This window comes from Bombyx mandarina, chromosome 23 (assembly GCF_030267445.1).
Source record: "Bombyx mandarina strain Sakado chromosome 23, ASM3026744v2".
NCBI classification, from domain to species: Eukaryota; Metazoa; Arthropoda; class Insecta; order Lepidoptera; family Bombycidae; genus Bombyx; species Bombyx mandarina.
In genome coordinates this window covers 6,978,100-6,993,884 of record NC_143229.1, presented here as the reverse complement: position 1 = coordinate 6,993,884, position 15,785 = coordinate 6,978,100, and positions in this window count along the sequence as shown.

Genomic DNA, 15,785 nt, shown 5'->3' with positions numbered 1-15,785 from the left:
GCATATCTCTGTTGCATTCGTATTCTACCCACCGTAACGTGTACTAAAGAGAATATAATATTTCGTGTGGATGTAAATTGTCTCAATTGTCGCCGCCACCCTGAGGATCCGTTTATAGTACTTATTAAAAAATAAGACTCCTCTTTTAAACCATTTTTTACAAGGCATCTTGTGCAGAGATGTTTTGTAATATAAAGAATGATTAATTTTCAATTTTAAAATATTAGAGGTACATATACCCAATTTAGTTGTAAAGTAGGATGGATAGTTATAGAAATACAAAAATATATTACGTTCATATAAAAGTTTTTATAACATTTAGTGACATAGTATTTTAAAATTGTTTATTTCTGTTCCACGTTAAGTATTTTTTGTTAAAAACCGAACCGAACACAACAAGACCAGAGATGTGGAGGCGCATGCATTGTACTTATATTTTATAAAATAATTATTTATGGTGACCATATCACACAGTATCATGTCATATTTGATACACATATTGGCTAGATTCTATAAAATCCGTGGCTTCACAACTCTTATTAGTTATTAGCCTAATTAGCATACTTATTAGTGCAACAACTCTCTACATATCACTCTAATGCCAGCTAAAAGCGATACACAGCACTATCAGGGATCATTGAAGTTAAAATAATATTTATTCAAACTTCAATGCATTTTAGGTTATGCGGAATCGATTTCCTTATAACGGGAACGAGCAACTACCGTTTTTCAAATATAGGCACTCCCTGACATTTGATAAATAATAGTTTGTTTTTAATAAATTTTATTTTTAAACAATATTAAGTAATGCAAAGGTTTTAAAATCTGATTTTATATTTTTCTTAAGAGCTGTCTAATTACAAAAACCAATAAAGGATCTGATATTCATAAATCGCGATCTACGCGACAAAACTATAGGTATACCTAACTACAACAAAAATATAGCGGAAGAGACAAAACTTATAGAATTTCGGAAAGAATAATTTTCTTTACAGAAATTCTTAGCACAAAAGTATTAATTAGTACATGTATTTCCAAGAAAACGGTGTCATAGTACATGTTCCAATTTTCAGTGATTTTTCGCATTAAATTGATAAACTAATGGTCTAAGATCTGAACGATTAATTTTGAAATTTATTAGTGGATTCGAATTAAATCAATCTTCTTCTTGTCCTTATCCCACATTATATGGGGTCAGCGCACCACATCCTCTTATCGTGCTGCATGGGTATTTGGCATGAGTTTTACGACCGGTCGACTATCTGACGTCAACCTCTTCGGGTTGACCAACAGTATATTTATTGCATATCGTGGCATAGGATGAAGTTTTCTTATTTCTTCGTTTAGTTTTTCCTTTACTTCATCCGTTTTTGATTTTTAAACCTATCTATATATCGATGACTTGAGGTTATCCGATATTTTAAACGTTAACACTAAAATTTCGATTTTGAATTAATAAGAGATAAAAATATTGTAGGTATTTTAGTCGTTAAAATTACATAATTAGGAAAATGCAGAACTAATTCGAATTAACTGAATATAAACTTCTAAATTAATATACCACCTCCTAATATCAAATATGACACGCGTGTTTCCATATAAGTGACTATAGATTTCCTTCACCCATACATGTCTACGAAAATTATGATGTTCACAGTATCTGCGTGAACGTTAATTAAACTTAAGTTGAAGAAATACTGAAGACAGTGAGATCTCTTACGACTCTATTCTAAAATTCCTTCACTCACCAATTACCGGTTAGACATTTCGTTAACTTCCAAGAGACAGTCGGAAGGTTCGTATTATCGTTAAAAAGTAGATTGAGCATTTAAACGAGCATATAAACGTAAAAGCTATCACAATTCAACTGTCACAGTTATGAAATCCAATTATATTTGAACGGTAGTTTTGACCATGCATCGTAGAACGCTATCCATGGAGGTGTCAACGACTTATCGATCTAATTAACAAATCTGTTGAAAGGTACAATATTAAATTATAATTTTTTTTCGTTTTCTTTTTATAACAAGAAGTGTTGTATAATGACGTTGTCCACTCGTTGAAATCTGTGACGGTTAGTTTATGAGAAAAAATAATTAAATGTAACTCAGTAAATGAATGGTACTCTGTGACTGTGAAATTTAAGATTTTGTTGTAGGTAAAAAATACTGGTGGGAGGGCGTATTAGTTGCGTGCACAGTTGGATACAGCCATCCCAGCTATTTAGTGATAATGTTGAGTGGTTTCCGTATTCCGCAGATATTACAACATAAAGCTTCCCTAGACATGACGGTTATTCCACCCAGCTAACCGAAACGCATAATGCATCAAAATCAGAGATGATGGTGATAGCCCGTGGTAGAATCTCTTCACAACTAGAATATCAGTATTTTTTGGACAGGAAGCGTGTCTATCGTAAATTAATAGACGTATCTTTCGAGAAACACAAAATTACAAGAACCGGTTTGGCGTGTGCTGTGCCCAATGCGGCTTTCTCATGTCAATGTTGCTACAACAAAATTAATTTATGTGATCATTAGAAATCATTCAATAAAGAATATTTCGAATATTTACTAAGTGCTTCCATAATAAGTGCATTTATTTTAATTCGAAATAAAATTTTGCCGATACTGAAACTGGTCGGGAATAATGAGCCATTCCAAAGAAACTTAGTACCTACGCGGTATAAATTGGACTATTCTTTCAATTGCAAAACATGCATTAAGCTGTTAGCGTTAATTCTTTCATTTCACTGTCTAACTTTTTTAAAAATTTATAGTAAAATATAATTTATAAGTTGGCAGCCCCGCCCTAAAGCAATACTGGAATCAACACCGGAAATGCCTGAGAGACGCCGCCATCACAAAGATCACTGCGACTATTCTTTCCTTATTTGGTTTTTTGATATTATCATTATTAAAGTTAAAATTTAACAGAATTGGATAATGAAACTGTAAAGCTAAATGGAACACCAAAAACTTGGACCTAGATGTTTTGGTACCAGCATTGGCATCTTATGGCTCAGTTGCTTACAAAAACATGAATCATTAAAAACGTAACTAATCTATTACTTTTCTAGAAATTAAATCATGCGTTAACTGACCTAGGAACTATACTATGCCCAGTTTACTCTGAATGTTGTTTGAAAAATGGTAATGTTTAAGAGACTACTTTAAAAAAAATAGATATGCACACGCGGTAGAATTAATACCTTCAGAACTAGTCCATCTCATTCTCTCACAGGCTAAATGCCATAGATGTATGTATATGTTTATTACTTGTAGTGTTTCTCACCGGATCTTTTCAGTGGGTCGCGATTTCGATCCGGTGGTATATTCTGCGTAGCACTGCTCTTGCTAAGGCCAGTGTTAGTATATTCTTTTTTATGATAGAAGTATTACTAGTGGCCCGGAGGCCTTTCCAGTTTCACCAGGATTGGTGGGCGAGCAAGGCTCAGCCAGGGGGGAGTATATTTTCTCAGGATGAGCTCCGTGAGCCAACCTACCAGTCACTGTTCAGCTGGAATAGCTCCTTAGGCTACGAACGAATAGGTAGGAAAAAAGGAATGTTATTTCCGTTTTATTGAATTTTAAACAATATCGGCGCTAAAGAAATGTTCACTTCAAAAGACTACCCACTATAGATCGTCAACAATTCATTCAGTGCAACTACGTTCAAGGCAAATCGAGCTTACGTTCATTAATAAAATGCGTGGTAAAATGACGGCTGGCCCTTGGCACGATCAAGTATGATTCGGGCACGTGTCGCACAAGTTAATGGCGCACCGATGTTGTGAAAAGCCGAAAGCAACGGCTTCCTTCCGTTCACCCACGCACGCCCACAGCTGGGCACGTCCCACGCACTGACATAATATTATAAATCCGCTACAATAATGTTAATGTTTGTATTAATACCTCCTAATTTTTTTCTGTTCGACAAACCCTATTCCTGTTTCTTTTTTTATAAAATTAATAAAGAAGTCTCACCGTTCACAAATAATTTCAAAGAACTAAGTCTTATCAACTACCTAATAAACTTTTTGCGTAGGTATAAAGTCATGCTATTTTATTTTGAGACTTTAGAGGATTAACAAATAGCTATTTCTTAAATATATTTTTATAAAGGCAATTTATGCCGTATTCAAAATTGTAAAAGTCAACAGCAGTTTCCTGTTGACTTCTACAATTTCTTTGCTTTTAAGCAATTTAATCGAGTTATAGAAAAAAAAATAGCTTCTCCTATGCACAAGGCATTTTTCTACATGAAAATTAGTAATTGATTGATAAATTGCAAAAATTTAGATTTACAATAGACTCAAGCTAACTATAGCAAGATGAAATCTTAACATCGGAAACATCATATTAAAAACTTGTCTGAAATTCCAAATGTATTGAAGTAAAAGTGTCAGTCGAATTTTACATGAAAAACAATCCACCGACTATGCAAATTAATAATTTTATAATAGACAATGTGGCCCAATATTATCTGACTTAAAAAGTAAGAGATTGAGTAGAAAAAATATCGTGGAATTAAAATATTGAAGAAGGAGAGGATTAACTAATGAACACCGTGAATTAAGATTCTCAGTCGAAATAAATGATATCACTAAACAGTACAAGTGAAACTTCGAATTCACGTTTCAAGTTGGGTTTGGCGGCATTCTAACCGGAGTTCTTTACTTAAGTCTACGGCCTTAGGTGCCCATTAAACACTATATAAGCTGTGAGATCATATGCTATTCTATGGCATTAAAAGCCTACATACATATGTACATACAACTTTATTTATAGCCATCGCTATCTAAAAGGTTACTCTATACATAAGGGCGTTTCTAATATAGTCATCGCCCTATGCAATCCTCGTGTTACTAAAGCGAAATAATATTACTACTACATCACGCTTAAATATGTAGGAAGGCTGACTGGAGGCGTTACCGGAGCCATAATTAAATTAATTAATTATTTCCTTTCCAATTTGCTTCAATAAATCATATATGCCTAAAAAGAGATTGAATAGTTTGTTGAAATCTCTATGTACTTTAATTTAACTCATTGATGCAATGTGCAAAAATAAATTATGTTGTAATAATCAAACAGGGATGAGCTTAGTAGCGTTAGTTATTTTGAAGTTCTACATCAAAACGAAATTCGCCTCGGAAATGAGTTAAAAATCTATCTTGGAACGTATGCACGCCAAATAACTCTTTATAAAGCGACTACAAATAAAGCCAACTTTGCTTTATGCTTTGTAGGAGTCAGATATTTATTTCATTGTAGCAAATACTGCGTATTTAAGAATGGGTATTAAGCTAAATGAACTTGACTCATGGTGCTTCTTGTATGGAAGACTGGAAAATACATTACATACGCTATGAGTACCATGGTCTATCAACCAAGACGTCTATGAACTCTTTATCTCTTAACACTCTTACGAAACTCACACGAATGATATTTGGCAAAAGTAGAGGACAGGGGAACGAGACAATAAAACCTTAAAGATGAAATTATCGGAAAAATATATGACTCAAATAATATTACGATAAGATTAATTTATGTGTCTGTCTGTAAATACTTTTTCTGTGTGACATATTAAGGAAGGCTATAGGGTGATTCTATTGTCACACCTGTGATAAAATTTGGTTTTGCAACAATGTCCATTCGGAGAGTGTCAGAGGCTTCGTCTCAACGTTTTCCTATTAAAGTCAAAGTTTGTTCACGAATGTGCCAGAAATCGAGTGTGTTTACGCGTCCCATTAACGGGTCCAGCGTTGTCATGTTCCACGGTGGCCGTTTGGCCGTGACACGAGCTGCCGTGCGTACGCTTTAAATTCGCCGTTCATTGATAAAAACGTTCGCCCACTCGCGTCGTGGAGGCTCCATTCATCGGCGCCAGTTCTTGCGCAACCCGCATGCGTGGCCCTGCGTCCCCCCGCGTCTTCCTCACCGCAAAGACCTTCATTCGAAGCAGTGGCTACCTTCCGCATCGGGTGTCACTGTTTCGCTAGAAAACGTTCTCGATAAGTTTCGACACTCACGACTGGAGCAGCACAAACATAAATCTTGCATCAGAGTTAAATTTAAAGATAAACACTGCTATTCGCGGATAACTAATAGTATTGCAGATGCATGTGTAGACGGATAGCACCCGTCAAACTGTTTCTTTGTTAATCATTGAACTGGCCAAAGACATGACGAAACCACTGAAAAAGTAAAACTGTTTAACTTAATGAAATAATTATACATGCTTACACTAAATTTAATAAATACTGTTCTGGAAAATATATTAATTACGTAATCAAACCTTTAAGATTATTTTTTTATTACCTTCGTTGCTGTTTCAATTTATTATGATATTTATTAAGATAAAATTAATATTATTATTATTATATAATTATTTTAATTTTTTGGGTAGGCGTTTAAAAAAGTAAAATCATACTCCCTTTACGTTAACTTAGAAATTTTATAATCTAAGACAAATCTAGAACTGGTATTAGAAATGGCCTTAATAAAATATAATCCAATGTTAATGGCGCTTTTACGTGGCAAACATTAAAATGGCCATAAAAGGGAGAAAGGAATCTCAATTGAGATTATCGGTTTACACGAGATCTCCCATATTACTAAGAAATTTTAAACGTTTCAAAAAGATGTGCATTTTATAACGCTAACAACACCTAAAAATTGCTGGTTAAATTTCATTTCATTTCCTATTTGGTTGTATTTTACAGAAACAAACGTATTTTATGATTTAAAATTGTTGTTTATTTTATGCAACCTATTAGTGGTTTTTTTTTGAAGTCTTGATTGCATTTAAAGCTATTGTGCGATTAAAATCTTAAATTCAATAAAAATACGTGATATTTGTATTGAAAAATATATTCTAAGAAAAACAAGAGTTTAAATCAAATAGTTAAATGTCTTTCAAAAGATCTCAATATAGTTCATAAAATAGACAATGTAATATAAAATATATGGTTAAATTACAAACATCATCGTGCGATTCTAATATGCACATCAAACTATATTGTTTATTTAGTTTAGCTGCAGACATAGTCATCGCATTTTCCTAGCTGGTAATATAAGTGAATATCACTTCACTCAAGTGGGAGTTCGCCCGATATCCACATTAATGTCTCAAAGAGTTATGCTAGTTCTTTGTTAATTGATGTTAGGTTTATAAGGAATTTACTAGCGGTGCCCATTGCATTAAATCTCATACGGTGAGGCTTCCGTTATGGTATTAGCATTAATCTGTTTTTATTTTGAATGTTCTGTAAATCAACATAAAATTCGTTGTAGGTAGAACGAATACTAAAGTGCGTAGATATGTGTATTTTAATGAACTTTACATCAGATGCATAATTTCTGATCGCGTTGTTAAGATCAGAAATGCATTCAACAATTAAATTCTTAATATTATCAAATACGGCCAGACCACTTGCTTACGGGCACTCCTTTCGATTTCCCGGTAAAGTATTGGCTTCCAAAACAAGTACTTATCACCATTCTACATATAAATTATTGTTGGTGCCTAAATCGAATAATATCATTATATTTTTAAATAAAATATTATCACTGAGTAATGGAAATCGTACTAGCTAATGCGGGTGAATGTACCTAAACCAGTTCGTAATTAAGAATACACTTATATTAATTAAAGCGTTAAAGTTTTCTTCGGCCGTTGATACAATTTGAAGAGTCGCCTCATGTTAAGTGAACACTCAAGTCACTGAGTACACCTGCATGATTATCGACATCACCTCGGAATGTATGTGGAAAAAAAATTACTACTTTAACAAATTACTAACTAAAATAGCTTTTTTTTCATTTCATTTACTTTAATTCATATCATTTGATTCACAAAGCCTAATATATAAAACACTACACTAATTTGTATAACGGACAATCTCATAGTGAACTCTTTTAGATAATCACAATGACCACTCACTGCTCAGATTCTTCAATTTACTACATAAACAAATAAATCTTTAGACAATAATGCTCCTTTCCAGCACCCACAATATATTTTTCATATTCTATCTTTACTGATTTCTATCTTTATTTGCAAACAAAAGACCTGATCCCCAAAAAAGACCAACGTAAGACAAGAATCGAGTTGAAAAATCATAAATAATTAACATCCGCTACCTTCGTCTCGAAGTAAAAGTAGTATTTTGGCGGTAGCTATCATACAACACAACATATTTAGCAGATAAAAATCATAAACAATTAACATCCGCTACCTTCGTCTCGAAGTAAAAGTAGTATTTTGGCGGTAGCTATCATACAACACAACATATTTAGCAGATAAAAATCATAAATAATTAACATCCGCTACCTTCGTCTCGAAGTAAAAGTAGTATTTTGGCGGTAGCTATCATACAACACAACATATTTAGCAGATAAAAATCATAAATAATTAACATCCGCTACCTTCGTCTCGAAGTAAAAGTAGTATTTTGGCGGTAGCTATCATACAACACAACATATTTAGCAGATAAAAATCATAAATAATTAACATCCGCTACCTTCGTCTCGAAGTAAAAGTAGTATTTTGGCGGTAGCTATCATACAACACAACATATTTAGCAGATTCTTGATTCTCGCTTACGACATTTTCAAGATAAGATTGCATTTATACAAGTACTGAACAATAACATTCGGACCGTCGGTCTACCGAGCAATATAACACGTTAAGCCCCCCAAATATAAATAAACTGTAATTAAAATCAGTGATAGATTTTTTTCTTCTTTAATGTAAAAGTTTAATGTTTCGTACGCCTGAAATTATTTCGAACATTAATTATTAGTAGGAGTAATACGCTAGTGACAATTTTTTCTTACTTATTTATTTCCAGACTAACTTTTTAAGCTGTCAAAGTACTAAATCACATCTATTTAATGTATACATATTTATGTTTATCTCGTTCGTAAGTTTCGAATATAACTACTTCATCTAAAAGCCTCGATAATCTGTCCGATGATTTATTAGAACTCTGTCACACTCAAGTGTCACGACGGAGTTTCTTGTGAGGCTGACTCAGGTCAAGGCAATTATTTTTGTTGATTATATTTCAATAAAGTGATTGTCGTCGAGGCCCCGGCTCAGGGTTGAGCATTATCTCCAAACAAGGCGGGTCACTCAAATTATAGCCAAAGGTGACCATTAGTGCTATTTTAACCTCTTATTTTAAATTTCACGACTCGAACAGGAAACATTTGTCTTATATTTACAGCCGAAATGGACGATTATGTATGCAAATTATTATTGGACGAATAGAATTATGCTGGCTTTGGCTCTAAGCATCGTAGCACATGCATTAAACATGGTAGCCGATAAGATGTTTTATCATAGCGGGAAGTGAGAGGTTTGATAGGTCAAATGAAAGACAATAAGCTGTACGTATTGGCAAATGCGAGTTGTTTAGTGAGGCACGTGCGGCAAGCGGGGGCGTTTGGGTTGAATGGAGACGCGTGATTCACTGCGGCCCATTGAGACGCGCGTGCGCATCATAACGCCTCGAAATCCATTCAATGCCACTTAAATCGTGTTGCAATCTACTTGCGAACCTTCCATTGATGAATACAATTGAATGATACTCTCCATCTTCTTGTGACATCTATCACAAACATTAAGTTAACCTACACCCACAAAGACTATTTTATTTTTTCCACAAAAATAATACTGCCTAATAAATAATTTAGAACTTTTTAATTCTACTAGCAATGGATTAGATTTTGCATTTTGTTTTTGACAAATCCTCACCGAATATTTATTATTTCGACACAAACAAAATAGGTATTTATACATTATCAGTCATTCCGATTTATTAAATTCATTTCAATTGACTCGAAGACAATTTCAAATCGTGGATTTACTGATAGCATTTAAAAGCGCAGGCAATGCTTAGTGAGCGAGTTATTAATTTTACATAATGGCTTCGTCCACATTTAAGTTACTTGACGAAAATTATGACTACAGACCTTCAACGAGACGCCATTGAATTTTAAAATGCTTAACACAAAGCTCAAATGAATTACGGCATGCTCACGGCTCACAATAAGTATTTAATTATAACGTGTTTGTTTTAATGACTCTTATAAAACATTAATTTTATTGTTCGAACATAAACGCTGTTTCGTAATTGCATTATGTTTGTTTCGCAACACAGGTAAGCTAAGTTACACATATTATTATGGTAGTCCTTACGACAAGCAACATAAGTAAACTTACAATCAACTCCAAATACGCTACAAAGTAATGTCGCGACAAATGGAATCTGTATCAGATAAGTGAAACTAGCAGCTACCGATATATTTACAACAGTGGATTTGCATGGAGAAACGATCACACGTTGGAAAATATTCTGCAGACGACCTAATAAGGAGCTTCGTGTAGTATAAGCCACACAAAGATAAACTATAGTTTAACAATAAATAGTTTAACAAGCCGCTCCAATATGTTTACAGTTTAAGTATTTAGCAGATAAGAATGTAGAGACCGTCGGTTCACCACTCGGTCAGGTCTTTCGCAATGCAAATAAGAAACGATTAGATCTGTCTGTGGATAATCTAGCTTTATTTATTAACACCTGTTGGGAGGCCAATCCAATATTCATATTTCATGACGAGAAACAACTTTAATGATTGAAATGAAAAGGTTTCTCAAAAATTGTGATTTGTCTGTGTAATTCCATAATAGTTAAGTTAAGAATAATAACGTTAGAATATTTTTGTGTCTTGTTATCTTTAAGAGCAGCTCGATGTACGTGCGGCTATGTTGCTCATTGATGTGAATCGCTTCAACGAATAACCGAGCCGCTGTCATATCAAGGTAAACCACTTAATTGTTTCGTTCATAAATTTCATTTTAATATTTGTCCTAACCTCCATTTCAATCCCTCTTTGGAAAATTTTATGAACTTTTATATTAAATAACTTTTGTTACATCATACGTACTTAATAATTTTCAAGGCTAACTTCTTAAAATTCAGCTCAAATTGAAAATTATTCAATTGTAATCTTTAGTAAATTTTTTTAATATATAGATAGTGACCTTAGTTACGTAGCTACCTACTGGGAATTGTAAACTAAAACAAAACTCTGCTAGAATTGGTTTACATAATGTATACTATGTCTAACATAATAATATAGTTAACAACCTCGTAAAGAAGTCTCGCTTGTCTTGAGAGATTCTTATCAAGTGACTGGCTGTTACTGGTTCTCTACGTTATGCGTTAAACTGTGTCCAGCTGAATCTTAACAAGTTCAAGATTTCTATTAACTTTACCGAGTCACATCTAATCATAAATGCTAAATAGTTTGGAATATATGAGTATCGTGTGATTTGTATTTGCGATAAGCCTTAAGTAAAATAATTAACTTGGTCTGATATACTGACAGTGTGAAGTCTAATAATTTAAATTCATAATCAATACATATTTCACTCCGCAAACGCAGACGTGAATATTGATACTTAGAAAGCGTTATTTAAGAAATGTAAAATTATTGTTAGCTTCATAAGCATAAATTCACAACAAACCAAATCAAAAATTTGTGGATTTAGAAATTATACCACTTGAGCTGATAGTTTCAACTTTTTTTATTTTATTTGTGGCCTCCGGGAAACATACTTGGCCATTGATAGAGACTATAGACTACTAAGTGAGCGCCATCTTAAAACGTTGGGCCGAAGTCTCAGTTGCATTGGAAAATTAAATAATCTGCATTTTAGACCGAATTTCGTCAGTAAGTACTCACGTCAAAAATAAGTATGCCGATTGCTCCGTCTGTTTATCATCAGCAGTAAAAAGCAGCAATGATATAAATCAATTGAAAAAAACTTTTATTTAAATGTTTTAAGTTTTTATGATGACGTAGTGTGGGACACCCTCCTGCTAGATTGAGCGACGACCTGCGCGAGGCAGCTGGCAGTAACTGGATGCGTAGAACCGAAGATCGGGTTCAGTGGCGAGCTTTTGAGGGAGGCCTATGTCCAGCAGTGGACTGCCGCAGTTTGAAATTTTAAACTAATACCTATGCACGAACGAGAACAATTATAACCCAATTACAGAACAATTATAATACGTATGTTTCCGTGGTTTAGCTTGCGAGGATTAGCACTAGCGCTGCAGCGTCCTATCCATGTCTGTAAAATAGCAATGAGGCGGCCAGCGCTTTATCACAATTAAAACATATAATAAACGACAAAGCTCACCTTGAAATGTCTATGGGTGCTGATGGTCTGTAAGCCTAGTTACACAAAATAGATTTAAAAAAAAAGGTGGCAACATTTTGAAGCGACACGTAAACACAAAATATTTCACAAGTTAGAAGATTGCATGAATTGTTATAAAACATTTATCGCTTACGCCCACGTCTTGGATTTGTGAATGGACACGGCTCTATATTCACGGCAGCTACAGGGTTCCGTGGGTATATCATAGTCAGAATTCCGGTTTTATCTGGATTATTGTAGGTTAGAGTATGATTTAATGCACTATAAGTTTTTTTTCTTATTCGGACCTAAAAGTTGGGACATATTAAAAAATTATTGATCCCATTTTCTATATTAAATTTAAAAGCTATGATTGTACCTCTAAGAGCATGATAAAAGAATGTGACTACCATAGTATTACATATTTGTAAAGATATATAAACGATAATGTTGTTTGATTTGCGTTTGTTTTCGTGCTCCACTTCAGCCAAATTTACAAAACATTTGAACTATAAAATTCATGGCATTACATTTAATTTATCCAGACACTATATTTCCAGAATTATTGAACCAAGACTCGCATCGCTTGCAACAGCATTCGCCTACGTTCCGATCATTGAAGGTCGCCTACCTTCATTCATTCACAGACGCGTCTATAATTCCGAAATCTTAAACAAGCAAGTATCTACATATTATTATAATGTTTGATGCACTGAAATCATTAATGAAGATTTCATTCATAGTTTTGGTTGAAGCATTCGAAGATTGAGGACGCTTAATGTAAATGATTCACCGATCTGCATTACACGAACGGTCTTGGTGTAACTTGATAGAAAAACTGATTATGAATATGAAATGCAGTATATGAATATGATGTAATGAATACCTGGAAGAAATCATACGAGAAATATTCAATTCACAACTCACACAAGCGACAAAAACAGTTTTGGATTTAGGAATACTACCATATCTCACCTACGGCTACAAAAGTTACGCATTCGATTGCAAAAATAAACTGAGGAAAAAAAAAAATGCATGAGTGAAAAAGAGCTACCCATTAAATTATATTGATGCATCAACTTCGCAGACCCGCGGAATAAAGCCGTATCATTCCGAAAATTTCATAATTGCTTCCGTTACTGTAGCTAATTAATAGAGAGGACCCTGTTTTTCGAAAGATATATTTTTTATTTTACTACATATTAAACCACAGTTTTTAAATAGGAAATAAACAGATGATTTTTAGAACCGGATCGCTGGCAGAATTAGGTACTTCGGGGTAGTAGTGATATTGGATAATGGTTTCATCTCGCGCGTTTAACATTAGGTTATTTTAATCTATTGGTCTAGCTCATCCGTCCGATGATTATCATAAGAAACAACATTAGAACTATCAGGAATATTTTAAGACCAAAAATAAGTACAATTATCAACGAGCAGCATTTCATTTTTAATTACCTACTTGAATTTACGGATTACCCTAAATCGACTAATATGAATATTACGTACGGAAAATGTGTTGATGGTCGTAAACTTATGAAATTATTTCGCATTTCTCCGTTCCCTTGCAACTTAGCAACATAATTTGTATCTACTCGTTAGTAAATACGTCTGCTTTATGTTTCATTTCCTGTTTTTACAATCCCCATGTCGTAAGTAGGTAGGTAACACACGACAAATATGAATGTGCTAACTGGAACGGTGTATTTTTAACACTTTCTTGTCCATTGTTTCTTTTGCATACTTTTCAAATGAAACGTGCACATATATGTATGTACCATTAAACATTAACGGTTATTATTTCATTAAAACTTTAGATATACTATTTACATTTTATAACAGTTATTGATTAATGATGGCGCATAAAATTCAAGTTAGACGCCGCATGTACCTACACGTTCCCTCGCTTCGTGTACTTAAAATATAAATCGTTAAAAAACCAAACATTCGAACGAGCATCTATTAAACGTTTTAAATCATCTGACCCGACGACTTTAGTTTGACGATGGTGTCCAAAATATTCCCGTCGTTCATTGACACGTGCCAAACCTGTTTCGGGCGAGGTTTTTTTCTGAATGGTCGCTTCCTTTGTAAGAATAAACATATTCAAATGTTGCGATTAATTCATGGCTAGATAGTGGCTTTTATGAATGGAGCTTCAAACGTGTCTGTGTGCGTTGATACAACTTGTAGAATGCACTAACACAAAGTTCACGAATTTGCATACCGGGCTAGGCGGGCCACGTGCTGCCTTCGTTTCGAACAGCCACTCTTCAATATTCGAGCAGTTAATTTTAAATGTAAATGTTATTTGAAAGTCAATCGTCTATGGCGTACTAAGGAAATGAAATCTTATGATGTTTGTAAGCCAATCTCTTGAAATACATTGAAAAATATGTCACTGGTTACTTTCAAACACAGAATATGTACACAGTAAGTTAGTTTAAAATAACACAATTGAAAACATTATTGTTTCACAAAACTTTAGATAGATGTTGGACACATAAACAGAAACAATATATTGAATAACAAATATAATTTGAACATTATTTGTGAAAAGGCGCTCTTGATGCACGATCTCTTCCAGACAAAAAGTAATTTAATACAGTACAACCAATACGATAATAAATATTATATACAAAGGTAACATGTGGCTTACTTACAGAACTTATTGGTATTAATTCTACAATAAATAAATACTAGTATTGTAATAATGACAAATATAAAATTACTGATAGATAGATAGATAAATAGATAGATAGAAATTACTGATAAATCTTCGATATCTATTTTTAATCAAATACTTATAATAATATGTGCTTATTAATAATCATACATAAAAATGTATTATGTTTTAAATATTATAAGTTATCAAATACAAAAAGAAATAAATATAGATAATACAAAGAAAAAACATACCAAACAATAAAACATACAAAGAAATATTGTAGGTAGTGTATAACCATAACAAACATACAAAAAAATATTGTAGGTATTACTATCGATCGAAATTCACAGATATTGTATTTAACAACAACATATTCAAAGCATTTTATTTTCTTTAAAATCCAAAAAGATAAGTACAATTTATAAAATTCCATTGATAGTTCGTTAAGGCCAAGATCTCATTAGGGGCGATATTGCATGGTGCATTGTACTCATCCGCACACAAAAGGATCAAGCCTTACCTTTGCACAATCGGATCTTGTTAGCATGATTTATAAATACACGTTTTACGAATATTTTCAATAGTCGCGCCGCACACAGTAATAAATGTATATTATTAACATACGCCGCTAATGCTTGGCGTTTTTTCGTGGTTTCCTGTACCTTATAGGGCATAGCGTGTTCGTTCACGAATCAGAAAAAATGAATAAATCTAACCTTAACACGTGTTGAAAATAGTATTCATTTGTATAAGGCCTTGCCTATAAGTTCATATTATTATCTCTTCAAACTGCAAAGTAAAAATAGCTAGTGTGTGCTTGCTTAATTGTGACACACGAAATCGTGTGCCTCTCGTGTCAGATGTTCTAAATTTTTTTTCTGTTGGATCAAAATGATTTTAT